Source organism: Urocitellus parryii, unplaced genomic scaffold, assembly GCF_045843805.1.
Source record: "Urocitellus parryii isolate mUroPar1 unplaced genomic scaffold, mUroPar1.hap1 Scaffold_243, whole genome shotgun sequence".
NCBI lineage: Eukaryota > Metazoa > Chordata > Mammalia > Rodentia > Sciuridae > Urocitellus > Urocitellus parryii.
In genome coordinates this window covers 178,760-193,414 of record NW_027552437.1, presented here as the reverse complement: position 1 = coordinate 193,414, position 14,655 = coordinate 178,760, and the positions used below count along the sequence as shown (strand labels likewise).

Sequence of the window (14,655 nt, the reverse complement as noted above, 5' to 3'; positions counted from 1 at the left end):
TTGGAGGGGAACAGCATTCAGTCAATACAAGTCCATCTGTCAAATGCTTCCTCTGTAAGATACTACAGTTTTGTAAAATAATCATTTCTCATGGCATCCATATATGTATGTTCTCTATTCTCACAAAACATGATGATAAAACTTATATATCAAAAGCTTAATACATATTCTCTGAGTCTACATTTGTTTAACAATGGTACTATAAGGCTCAAGGACAATGAATGTAATTTTAAAAGCCAAATTGGGCTGGGGGTGTGGCTCAAGTGGGAATGCGCTAGCCTGGCATGTGCAGGGCACTGGGTTCTATCTTCAGCACCACATAAAAATAAAATAAAGATATGGTGTCCACCGAAAATTGAAAAATAAGTATTAAAAAACTCTCTCTATCTCTCTCTCTCTCTCTTAAAAAAAGCCCATATTAAGTAATCATTCATTATTTAGAATCAAACATTTAAAATATCTTTCTGTCATTTTAATAATCAGAAATAATGTCTTAAAGCTTGGAATATATCAATAGATATCAAGAAGTTGCAAGACTTTTTGAAAAGACCACTATCTGTACACCGGTATTTAAATTTTTCTCCTTCATTACTAAAAACTTCTAATAATACTTGTTGAACTTCTAATAATACTTGTTGTTTATAAATCCACACTCATGGACATCCAAAACACACACACACACACACACACACACACACACACACACACATACACACAGAATAAAATAGTGGTTATTCAATTATATAATATGGAAATATATCACCTTGTAATTTTAGGGTACCATTTCCAATTCATTTTTCCTTTTCTTCTCATTTATTTGCTAAATTTAAAATAAAATCCTAAAATGAATATATAGCTCAGTACAATGTCTTCCTAACCCTATTGACTAATAAAAATCTAAATCTTACTTTAACTACTAATAAAATATACTTTGTTTATTCAAATATTAAAAAATCAATTTTTTGAATAGTTCCCATATTGACATCTATTTTAAAAGCCATAGCTTAATGGTATTACCAAAGTGAATGGAACTAACAAGAAATCAAGTGCTTAAATTAAGCTGCTTAGTTTTCCTTCAGAGTCTAATGTGTGATTTAATCTTATTTCACTCTATTGAAACAAAAGATAAAAGGAGTATAACATTGCAAGTACTTTAATTTGATGCTGATTTTCAGTGACATTTTATCAATATATTTTTCTTTTCCTTTATTTTCTTATTAAGCCATTATTTCTAGTTGTGTTATTTGTTTCATGATTAATTATAATCACCATTTTTAGGGATGCGTCTATGCTAACAATAAAATAGAAGTAAAATAAAATAAAAAACATTAAATTCTACCAGTCTTATATTTGACATGATTTAGGTTGAGTCTAAAGAGTTTCTCCTTAATTTAACCAATATTCTTTACATAAAAAGTACATAGTAATAATAACATAATTAATAATGATAATTCTAGTTTTCTCTCTTCTCCCTACACAATTTGTACCATATATAGAAATATTTCATCTGGCAATGTGTAAATCCACAAAAAAATTAAGCTGAATGAAAATGGTATGTATCTTCAAATAAGTGTATGCCATATATTTGCATTTATATAAATTTATGTGTCTTTATGTATATAAAACTGTTATATATATAAAACAATGACATATTTATTTATGATATATGTAAATTCATTAATAATATACATATATGACAGAGTATTTTTTCTACTGTTTATTAAATTTAAAAATCTATGTCTAAAGAAAATAGGTATCGTCTATATAAGAAGATATTAATAAATTGGATTTAATAACATTATTAACATTTTTTTCATCAAAAGATGTCATTAGAAAAGTGAAATGCTCAAGCCACAAAATGAAAAATAAAGCTGTCATAGGTAAAGCCTAAAAAGGACTTGTACCTAGATTATAAAAAGACATTTGAAGAATAAGCAAAAAGCACTATGAATTCAACTAAGTTTTGAAGAGGCTCTGCACACTGAAATGCCAAAGTATCTGAAATAGTTGAGGTGTGCTCAGGATCATTACTCACAAAAAAGTGTAAATTAAAACATTTATTTAATAAATGAGAGGAATTCATTTAAAAATAATCATATGGTATACACTTACAAGAATGACTAAATACTGGAAATAACAATTTTAGGCAAAGATATTGAAAAATCAGAAATTTATATTGTTTGTGGCAGTACAATTTGATACAATCACTTTGACATTATTAAATAAAATTATTAATACATATACAAGGCCCAGCAGTCTTAGTGCTTATATATAACCCAGAATATATATATATATATATATATATATATATATATATATATATATATTAGTTAGTCGTGACAAAAACTCATACTTGCATATTTATAACTGCCTCAAGTTAAGAAAGATTTTAATGTTATTGAATAGATAAAAAACTAAATACAAAACTAGTTTATTATTGTAACAACCAGAAAAATAAAATTGTAAAAATAACCTTTTGATACACATGACTAAATGGATGAAACTCATACTGTGTTGATGAGAAAAAGAAGTCAAAAAAGCAGAACCTGTATAATTTCATACACAATATAATTTAAAGTATAAAAATGTTTTCTATGCAACTGGGTGAGAATAGTGGTTACACCTGGGGAGGAATATTGACTGGGAGGATCATTAGGCCCCATTGAAGAGCATTGGAAATATTCTATGTCTTGATCTAGGTGCTGTTTTCATGGGTTGTGTACTCTCTTCTGGCTATATATTGAGTTTGATACTAAGGATTTCTGTATCTCTGTCTCTTTCTCTATCTATCTATCTAGCTAGCTAGCTAGCTATATTTCTTTAAAATAGTAGAAACAAGTTCTAAAGTCTTTCATTAGTCAGAGGTATGGGTTAAACTAAATACTGAGATGAAAAAACACACATGTATACATGTATGCACACACATATACGTATCTCTCTATATATACAAAATATATTTTATCTTTTCCTTCTTTTTCATAATTATTTTTCATCCCTTTGGTACCCAACATTACTAAATATTTATTATCAAATGATTATTTCCTTGTCATCTTAACTTTTATGCTAATCAAGTAAAATTTTAGAACATTCACATCTGCTGAGCTTTCAGTATGTCACAGCTAGTATCATAAGCATAAACCATATAACTAATTGGAGATATATTGAAGGGATGACATTTATTAAAACATTCTCAACTTTCTTCTCTTCTATTTCTTCATGATTTTTTTTCAGTTTCTTTCCTTCATATTTCTCCCAAGAAACTCCATCATGTTTAATCATATCTTTCGTGCTTTGTGACACAGAAATGGGATAAAGAAGAGGTTGAGTGGAAAGACATTGGGGAAAAGGAATAAGGATGTTGGAGAAAGTTTACAAAGCATTTTGAAAAATGACCTTGAAGGAATGAGAAGATTCCTCAAAAAAACAGAAACAATCTTTGCTGTGGTCTTTGCATATCATTTATGTTGTTTGGGAAATGCAAGGCAGAACCTGATTATGTGGAAATTTACTTAATGGTTGCTGAACTCTCTTCCTTTGAACATAACACTGGTTTAATATTAAAGCCTACCAGATAACCATTTTACCCACAACAAATCTGCAAAGAAATTACTAAAAATTCTACTTTTCTGAAAAAGCTATAGAGTTTCTGAATGTCTTAATAATAATTTTAAGGTTATTTGGCCAACAAAAGTCATTTTAAATCAGGTCTATATATCTCTAAATACCATTTTCATTGAATGCTTTTGTTTAAATTATTTTATAAACTGCAAAGTGTATATAATACTTGCTATTTTCCTCAAGAAAACAATGATAATAACAAAATTAAACAGGATTTCTTTAACAAGTTAAAAATGTTCAAGGGTTTACATTATGATTATTTGAAATAGCAGATGAGAGGCTGCTGGTGGCAGCTAATTGTGTGTCCTCATAAATACAGAAGGAAATGACCCTTTCACAACACTCTTCCTGCCTGCCAAGACAGCTGAGGATTATTATGGCAATTTAGAGGCTGTGCCACTTAGTTAAGAAAAAGTAAAATAACTTTCTTTAAAAGGTGATACATGCATGTGCAGTATTTCCTTTAAGAATAGTTTCAGTTATGTGTAGGTAAACCAAAATAAAAGGATCTACAGAAACATAATTAGAAGACAACCAGCTGTTGCCATATTAATACTAAGAAATACAGTCGAGAAACCTGCCAGCTCAAAAATCACAAATCTGAATTCATGAGCATAGGTTTGTGCCTCAGTGGGGGTCAGCAGCTCAGTAGGCTTTGTTCCCTATGGAAGATGAGGTCTCTTGCACCTTTTGTGCTCCTAGATACAGTGAATAATGCAGGCCATGATGGTGGCAAAAAGAGACACCAGACCCCTTCTGGCACATTACAGCCTCTGCCTGAATCAGGGTTGCCAAAATCACAAGGTCAGAACATAGTCACATGGTGATTCGTGGTAGTAAAGGAGGCTGGAAAATGAAGTCTGGGACTGTCTAGTCAAGTACAGGAGACCGGCTAATGACAACGACGGGAGGAATCGGTCCTTAGTCAGTGCCACATTGACTGATTCAGGTCTTAATCATGGAATCATCTACACATACACAAACCAGAAAGTGCATGATAATGGGCAAATCATGCAATGTCAAAACAACAACAAAAAATCACCACTGTTGAGATATAAAGAATCTGTTCTTAGAGAATATTTTGACACTGAAAATAAAGGCTGAACAAGTGCAAGATTTTACTGACTGATGTTATAAGAATTGGGGGAGTATTATATTTCAAGAGATTGACGGATTATTGATTTACACTTTTATGTGCTGTGTGTGTGTGAGAGAGACACACACACACACACACACAGAGAGAGAGAGAGAGAGAGAGAGAGAGAGAGAGAGAGAGAGAGATACACATAAGATGTACATATTTATGTACATGTTTATCCACACTATAGTATTTTCCTGGATGCCCTGTTCATCTTATGTATCTTCCTGATTTTTAATCATTAAAGTCTGTGAATCTGTTCTTAATGGGTAAACATCAAATTTTCCCACACTAATCTGAAAGTTCAAGGTCTCCCCATTATGTAGTTCTAGGGTGTTCCAACCACTTAATTCTACTTAAGAAGTTGCTAGTAACATACCATACGGCATGAATGGAATCCTAATGCTGGGTTCCTAAAACTGGAGAAACAAATTCTTATTAAATCAGTGGAAGAAATAATGTTAATTCAAGACCAAAAAGAAGAAGAATTTGTAGTCCACTGAATAAATTTTAGCTTGGAGTTATGCCAGACTACCAAACAAGGAACATAATGATTCCCTATAGAAAGTATGACAGAAATATTTGGTTATCTTTCAGTAAGCTCCATCATTGCATTCTCTAACAATCAAAATGCAGGTCTCATCTTTTTTCATCCCCAAGAAAACACACACACACACACACACACACACACACACACACACTACAAGGTGCAAATTATCTTGTGAGACTAGTTTTGCATGCCACAACCACTCTGAAGAACATAAATAAATTTATATTGTGATGTTTTCCACATATTTTTCACACGTGCACTAGTAAAACAGAATTCACTGCCCTTGCTATTTCCTCAAACAAGGTATTGGCTTCTGTGTTTCCCTCGACAGCCTGGCTCTGCATTTTCCCATTGTGAGAATGAGGAGAGAAACCAGATGAGCTTTAAACTTCTTATCCAATTTCTCCGCATACAAATCTAGGTATATAGGCATGCATATTAGAGAAGACAGAGTTGTGTTATAAATATTAAATTTGTTGTTTTTATCACTACTGTAATTTTCATATATTTATTGTGAAGATGTGGTTGACTTGCCAAAATATGGAGAGAGTTCTTTAAGATGAAATCTCCTAGAAAACATTTTCTTACATCTTATTACTGGAACACTGCTGTTCTTGTTTTAACCCCAAACATAGTGGTTCTTTTAAGCACTTATGTTTCCACTTGGATTTCCAGAATGAGAAGAGATAAAAATGTGATCCATCTTTGGAAAAATATTGCTCCATTTTTTTCTCCTAGATTAACTTTAGTCAAGACAAAATAGCAGACATTTAAAATAACATTTTCTTTGTTTTTCCTTTCCTACTTTTTCTCTTATTTCTCCCACTTACTTCTATATAATGGTATCTAAAACTTATTGGTATTTTTAGAATATGAAAAATAAATAAGATTACTGATAGAAATAGCTAATTCATGAAGTATATTACTAAATGCTTTGAGACATCCTTAATTATCTCAAGACTCAGGAATGGCCTATATTTTTTTCCACTTTATATAAAAAGAAATGGAATTCAGAGATATTACATAACTCACTAGCATTTGCACAGTTTCATAATGTAGAGCTGAATCTGGTATCCTGAATTATGTGCATACAGATTCAAGCTTGGAACAATCATACTTTGTTCTCTGTTAAAACTTTTATTATCAAAGTGCTGGTATATTAAACATATATTTATATTATTTTGTAGAATAGAGTGATGAAAATACAATATGAGTGTTGATAACTTAGATGATATATTTACTGTTGTATGGAAAAAGGCAAAAAGTACATCTTCTCATAAACTGCACAATTCTATAAATTCAATCAATATTTGAGCTGATAGTCTCCCTCTGTTATGTGAGATTCATAACATGTAAAACTTTCTTTTGTTCTCTTGCTAAAAAATCAAGATAAAGTTCTCATGGAAGACCTATTAATAGGTATTTTTTTCCAGTCTTTTACTCATAATTCTTTATTACGTTCTAGAACTTTTCTCAGAAAGCAATGAGGGGGGCAAATTCCATACCTCTATTTTGAAGAAAAAGTGTCAATCCACATCCACTTTCTAAATGTACATATTATCCACCAAAAAGAAAACAAACAAAATACTACAACAATATGGTTTCTATACATTCCCAGAAAGTGTTGTTAGTTCTAAATATTATATTTAGAAGACACAACATACCTAAGAAATGAACAAAATGTTTGTGGTTAAATGACAGAAACTACTTTGCTTCCAAAGCTCATATTTGAGGGCCAGCATTGGTAAAAAATGAAATTCTCACTGGAATATAGTGAAATAAGGGAAACAATGATAATGTTTACTGAGTTTTTAAGGAAGACATTGATAACTATGTGCCTAGTACCCATTTTCCCCTTCTTCCTTACAAACAAAATCTTAATTATTATTCCATTACAAAAGTGTCCTTGTTTTTTTTTTTTTTTTTTTTTTTTTTTTTTTTTTTGCAGCGATGCAGTTGCCCGGGAGCCGGGAGCCGGGCGCCCTGTGCTGCGGCCCGCCCGAGGGCTGTGCAGATCACTGGCCACACCGCTACCAAAGCTTCATGATCGAGGAAATCCTCACTGAACCGCCCGCGCCTCAGCCGCCGCCGCCGCGGGGGAGCTGCTCAAGTTCGGCGTGCAGGCGCTGCTGGCGGCGCGGCCCTTCCACAGCCACCTGGCAGTGCTGAAGGCAGAACAGGCGGTGTTCAAGTTCCCGCTGGCGCCGCTCGGCTGTTCCGGGTTGGGCTCAGCGCTGCTGGCCGCCGGGCCTGGGTTGCCTGGCGCCGCGGGTGCGCCGCACCAGCCGCTGGAGCTGCAGCTCCGCGGGAAGCTGGAGGCCGCAGGCCCTGGTGAGCCGAGCACGAAAGCCAAGAAGGGGCGCCGGAGCCGCACTGTGTTCACCGAGGTGCAGCTGATGGGCCTGGAGAAACGCTTTGAGAAGCAGAAATACCTCTCCACGTCCGACAGAATAGATCTCGCCGAGTCCTCGGGCCTGAGCCAGTTGCAGGTGAAGACGTGGTATCAGAATCGGAGGATGAAGTGGAAGAAAATAGTAGTGCAGGGCGGCGGCCTGGAGTCCCCTACCAAGCCCAAGGGGCGGCCAAAGAAGAACTCCATCCCCACAAGCGAGCAACTCTGAGCAGGAGCGCGCCAAGGAGGCGGAGAAGCCGGCAGAGGTGCCAGGCGAGCCCAGCGACAGGAGCCGCGAGGATTGAGCTCGGCAGAGTGTGGAGCCAGGGAGCCAGAGAAGCAGTGGCCGCCTGAGTCCACGGAAACCTGCGGACCGTCCCTTCTCATCCCCACCGTTTGCTTTCTAAGCATTTTATTATTACTTTAAATGCGGACAATCAGGGGTCAAACAAGGAAGGACAGAGACCCTGAAGCCAAACCCAGGCCCCGGCGCGCTCTGGTCCTTACTTGGGACGTGCATCGTCGAGGAAGCAACTCATCTTCCTTGGAGCTCCGAGGCGCCCGTGCGCTCCACATGCATTCACGCCCTGCTCCTTGCCCACACCCTCTCCCCGTCTCTGGTCCTGGACGCCGCCAGGCACACACTCGCTTCCTCGCGTCGGGGACCCAGCGGCCGGGCGCAGGGCATCGGAGCCCGAGACAGCGCCGGGATAACTCAGCGGCTCAGCCTGAGGCCGGGACCCCGATGTCGCTGGGGCTCCTACCCCCCATCTTGCTAAGACGGTGACTTTTTTTTCCAATAACATATTTTATGACAAAAAAAGAAAAATAATTCATACTTAGTGTTTACATAATACCTAAAGTATTCTTAACTAATATATTGTGTCAACTGTAGTCCATGAGAAATATTGCTTTTATTCCTGGAGTAAGTTTGGACTTTATTTTGCTGATGAAAATATTCAGTTAAGAAACAATAAGGATAAGCAACCTTGGATTGAAGCTATTTGAAAAAATAAAAATTGTGAATGTACTAAACATGCACAGATTTTGTTATTATTCTTAAACAATACTTTTTTAAAACTACAAAAATTGAAAGTAATTATAGATGACCATTTTTCATTATTTGCCTTTTAAAAAAATTCTCAAATTTAAAACTATTTCATTGAAATAAACAGTTTTGAGACTGGTAGCTTATGTTTTCTGGTTTCCATTTTTCACCTCAGTCATCTTTGGCCAGTCCATGGGCTCTAATTTCCAAGAATAAAATACACATAAGAAGTACTCAGTTCACAGAATTACTTTAAAGACCATGTGAAGCAAGGAAGTATAATGTACAGAGCTTTATGAAACTTTGCATGATTATTGCCAATAGAATATATATCACAGCATATTCATTCATCATATTCCATTCTAAATTTAAGCCAGAATGAAATAAATGTCATTAACACCAGCAGATTCCATTTTACCCCACAGTTATACTACAATTATATTTCATAACTTACAATTTTGTAGTAGAAATTGTCAGCATAAATACAACCAGCTCAGTGGTCCCCTTTGCATTGTCAGAATAGTCGTGATTCTAATGAAGTAAAAAGGACACCTATGAACATAAATGCCATAATGTGTGTTCATGCACCTTTAATCAAAATATACTAGAAACAGTGTCATGACTCTTTGTAATAATACTCCTAGTTTGGAGTTCTGGGAGTCATAACAGGGTGTGTTTACATATCTCAGAAGATGGGATCTTGGGAACTTACATTGATGGTAGCACGTGATTGTAAAATCAGGTATATGGAGGAAATCTTAAACCAAAATAAGAAGAACAAGAAGAATAAGAAAATTGTACACAGTTTTCTCAAGTTGTTTCATTACACCTAAAAGGTACTTAGGAAGGCCTTGGCTGATCTGAGCATTTCATAAAAGATGATGATAATGAAATCTTTCCCCTCTTATTCTCCATATATTTTCAGGGGAAAGGGGAAAGGAAGATATCTAGACAAGCATGTTCAAAAGAGCTACAAAAATAAAATTGATGAATACATCAGAAAGTTTTCTGAAGTGCAATCTACTAAATGGAGATATTAAAACCTAATTAGCAATGTTTCGTTGTATTCAAAGGGTCAAGCCTCTGGGAACAACCATATTTGCTTCTCATGCTGAACTTGACAATTTTAAAGCAGGAATACATGCTCCCCCTCAGTGTTATCTATTTTTTCTTGAAAAATCTACAAGAAATCCCATATAAAGATATAAATTCCATTAAAGGTTTAGGGAAATAGAAGATTCACCTTCTACAAGAGCTCTTCTTAAACTTTAATATACCAAATTGCCAACTAAGAATCTCATTAAGTCCTTGCGGGCAAGAAATCATCAAAGATAATTCCACTTCCAGAGATCATTGTGAATGTTTTATTTAAAAACCCCAATTATAGAGCATCTTACTTAAAGATTATAAATAACATATACTACTAACAGAGACATGATTTCACACATCCCTTACCCTTCAAATTATCATTTTAGCAACCTATAAACTTAACTAACTATGGGGCTTTATTCTGATCATTCAAGAATTGCTTGACAAGAAATTTCCTTATAATGTTGATGTTATCCATAGGATGAAAACTGTTATCATTTTTTTTTGTATATAGTCAGACCTCTGTATTCATAGATTCCTTGTCCATTGATTAAACAAATCATGGATAAGAAATAGTCTAAAAATCAATCAATCAATAAATAAAATATAACACAAAATTTTAAAGAGTACATTATAACGACTATCCACACAGCATTTAAATTGTATTAAACACTTAAAAGCATCTAAAGATGACTTAAAGCATACAGGAAGATTTCTCTAGGTTAAGTGCAAATAGAGGAATTGAACCCTCTTGGATTTAATATATCCTCTGGAAGTCCTAGAATAAATTCTTTAGGAATACTAAGAAATAACTGTTTCATTTTTTTCAGTGGTCTAGATTATTTGGGAAGAAGAAATTAGATCAGTCAACTTCTTATTGCTGTGAGCAATATACCCAACAACAATAATTTAGAGAATGAATGAGGTTCAGTTCATGGTTAGCCAACTCCATAGCTTCGGGCTAGCAGAAAAAGATGGCAGAGAAAAGCTGCTCAATGGCATTTATCCAAAAGAACTAAAATCAGTCTAGTATAGTGAAACATACATATCAATGTTTATAGCAGCACAATTTACAATATCCAAGCCAAAGTACCAGCCCAGGTGCTGCTCCTCAACAGATGAATGGATTAATTAAAATGTGGTATATAAACACAATAGAGTTTTACTTAGCCATAAAGAAAAATGAAAGTATATAATTTGCTGGTAAATTGATTGAAGTAGAGAACATCATGCAAAATGAAAGAAGCAAGACTCAAAGTCAAGGGTTAGATATTTTTCTCTCATATGTGAAAGTAGAGAATAAAAAAATAAGAAGAGATCTCAGGGAAATACAATAAAACAGAAGAAGCAGATCAAGAGATCAAGAGTGAGTAGGGGAGGGCATGGGGAAGTACTGAGGAATGAAATCTACCAAGTTATGCTATGCCCATGCAAATATACCATAATGAGTCCAACATTCATATATAATTATGATGGGCTAATCAAAACAATAATAGAAGGTAGAGCAAGTGAATCTAGGGGAGGGAGAAGAGAAGAGAAATGGAAGGTAGTTAAATTATAATGAGCCGAGAAAGAAAGAAAGTTAGTTATCTAAAACATGGCAGAGTCCCAATGGCTTAGATTCAAATTCATTATTTCTAACCATTTCATGGTGCTACTTTATAATAAGGAGAGAGTATCCAATGGGGTGAAGAATCTTTCATAGCAAAGAAAATGTATATGTTTGATTCTGTGACATCTCAGCTTGGAAGACTGTGTAGTTACTTTATGTAAGTTACTTTGTCATAGCCCTGTCAGAGAGGATGTCTCAACAAGATGTCTCTTGAAGATGTAGTTAACTAATGTTTCATGTTTTTCTAAGGATTACTGGTTTTCAGCATTGAACTTTAAGAACTGCCAATATTTTTAGTATTTTTTTTCTCTTGTATTTGCTTGTCATAAATTTTTTGTCGGTATTTTTTAAGTTAGCTTGGGGTATTAAAAGGAAAAACACTACCAGTATAATTTTTGAAAAAAAAAACAATTAAAATTAATTTCAAGAAAAATGTATTATTTTTTCTCTGAATTTCTGTGATACATTCCTTAGATGCTTAGAAAAAATTTAGGAGCAAGTTATCAGCTTTGGAAAGGAGTATCTTAGATTCTTACAATCATCTTAGAATTAGCTATGTAAACTTACAGCTCCACAAAAAAATCACCCATTATTTATTCTTTGCATTTTCAAATTGACTCAAGATAACAGGGTTAAGTCATCTAAGGCATCTTAAAAGTTGTTCTCAAAAACATTTAGATGCAGCTAGGTTCAGTATTCCCAGTGACTTGGGAGGCTGAAGGAGGAGAATCCCAAGTTCAAAGCCAGCTTCAGCAATTCAGCAAAACCCTCAGCAACTTAGTATAACCTCTTCTTAAAATAAAAAAGGAAAAGTTCTGGGATGGGCTTAGTAGTTGAGTGTATTATGGTTTGATGTACTATGTCCCCCAAGACTTCATGTGTGATACAATGCAACAAAGTTTAGAGGAGAAATGATTGGGTTATGAGAGCATTAATTCAATAATCAAATTCATCTCTTGATGGGATTAACTGGGTGGTGACAGAAATTGGGTAAGGTGTGGCTGGAGGCGGGGTGGGTCATTGGGGGTGTGGCTTTGGGGTATATATTTTGTGTCTGGTGAGTGGAGTCTCTCTCTTCTAGTCATCATGTGAGTTGTTTTCCTCAGCCACATTCTTCCACCATGATGTTAAAATCTGAGGAATGGAGCCTGCTGTCTATGGATCAAGATCTCTGAAATTAGGAACCCTAAATAAACTTTTCCTCCCCTAAAATTGTTCTGGTTAGGTTTTTTAGTCATAGCAGTGAAAAAGCTGGTTAAAACAAGTGCTTTTATAGAATGTGCAAAGGAAAAGGGCTGGGGGCTGGGGATGTGGCTCAAGCGGTAGCACGCTTGCCTGGCATGCATGCGGCCCGGGTTCGATCCTCAGCACCACATACCAACAAAGATGTTGTGTCCACCGAGAACTAAAAAATAAATATTAAAAAATTCTCTCTCTCTCTCTCTCCCCTCTCTCACTCTCTCTTTAAAAAAAAAAAAAAAAAGGAAAAGGGCTGGCCAAGTATCTCAGTGGTACAGTGCTTGCCTAGAATGTGGGAATCCTTGAGTTCCATCCCCAATATGGGGGTGAGGAAGGGGCATTGACCCATTCCAATGCAAAATTTGTACTTTTAAAAATTTGCACAGGCTTTTACTAAGTTTGCTCCTTCTGCTGCTTACCTGTACAGCTGCCCATATGACAAGTTTAAGCCTGCATTAATCATCTCTCAGTGACACTGATAAATATTCATAGAATCCTGAGAGGAGAAGGAGGATAAAAAATAGAATCTATTTAAATTGCTACATTTAAAGCCAACTTTATTTTTTAAGCTCATATTCTTACCCTGTTTAGTATACATGGCTGAAAACAAATCATCAAAGAAAACTGTGTGCACTGCTAGAGGATTGAAATTAAAATGTTACTAATTATTTCATATCCAATAATATGAAATATAACCGATTCTATGTTTACACAATTGTAGTAAGTGAAAATGTTGCTAGTTAGGGCTTTATTACCAAACTTGCTGAAAGAAGAAACAGAGCAATGAGAGGGAAAACAATTGTTGAAATGGGCTTAAGATAATTAAAGATGCTTCTCTCAATATAAAGACCTGGGGGAGGGGAGTAGTAATTTAATGGGAAAGTGTGTGCTAAGCCTTTAGGTCAACTTTCCAGCAAGAGGTTAAAAAAAAAGACTTGAGCAAAGCCACACCCCTTTATAGAATATTAGAAAATTCTGCTGACTGGATTTTTTTCTTGCCAATTAGTGATAGTTCATCTGTAAAACAGGCATGTTAAATGTGACCAATTGAGATAATAAATAAAAGTTGAATTTATAATAAATAAAAGTTGAAAGAATAAATAAAAATGGAAAAGCAACTCTTTTCCTTAATTATGAACATGTCTGTGATGGGGAACATTCTTGAGACCCAAAAAAGCGGGGGTGGGTGGGTGTAGAAACAAATGAAACACAGAAATAGCTTCTAGAACTCCCTATTATATATATATATATATATATATATATATATATATATATATATATATATATATATAATCATTTGCTTCCCTATTTATACTGCATGGTGACTTGGAGCAGATCACCTGTCTTTTTGGCTCCTGAGAATTCATTCAGTAAATTTCAGTAAGTTCACTCACTCTCAGACATTTTCAGTGACCTGGTTTAATAAGGGCCTTTTTATTTGTTAGCTGTCAATAGGCAGTCCTACAGACCTTTATGATCTCAGTGGGCAGCTTCACAAGCATGGTCAAATTCAAGTTTAATGAAAACCTACGCCATTTACAAGGAACTGAGAAGAGAACTCTGGTTTATTTCCTGCTGTGGCTAACACTGGAAGCACAGTAACTTCCTAGTCAATCACGGAAGGAAGTAGAACTCTTCCAACTGGTGAAATATTTTTTCTCCATGCTAGAATAATAGATTTATTGAACATCAAGAACATGAGAATATAATGGAGTGCCTGGTCAATAAACACATTTCAATTTCAGCTGGGTTAATTTAGAGGGGGTAGGTTGATGGTAGGGGGTGTTTCTAGAGATATTCCCTGTGATCTGGTCAAGGACTTTAGGTGTATACATTATGAACATGGCAATAATTTCTCCGTCACAAGGCCTCAGTGCAAAAATAATGACCCGTTTTGAATAAAGTAGAGGAAAGTTTGGACTTCATAAATTGACTGGTTCTCTTTATTAGAGTTCCTACTCATTTTCCC

General features: G+C 35.1%; 1 pseudogene; it reads left to right on the top strand.

Moving 5' to 3' along the window:
• The first annotated feature begins 7,256 nt into the window (after positions 1 to 7,256).
• LOC144251838 (homeobox protein BarH-like 1 pseudogene) lies at positions 7,257 to 8,003 on the top strand (annotated as a pseudogene).
• The last annotated feature ends 6,652 nt before the right edge of the window (positions 8,004 to 14,655 follow it).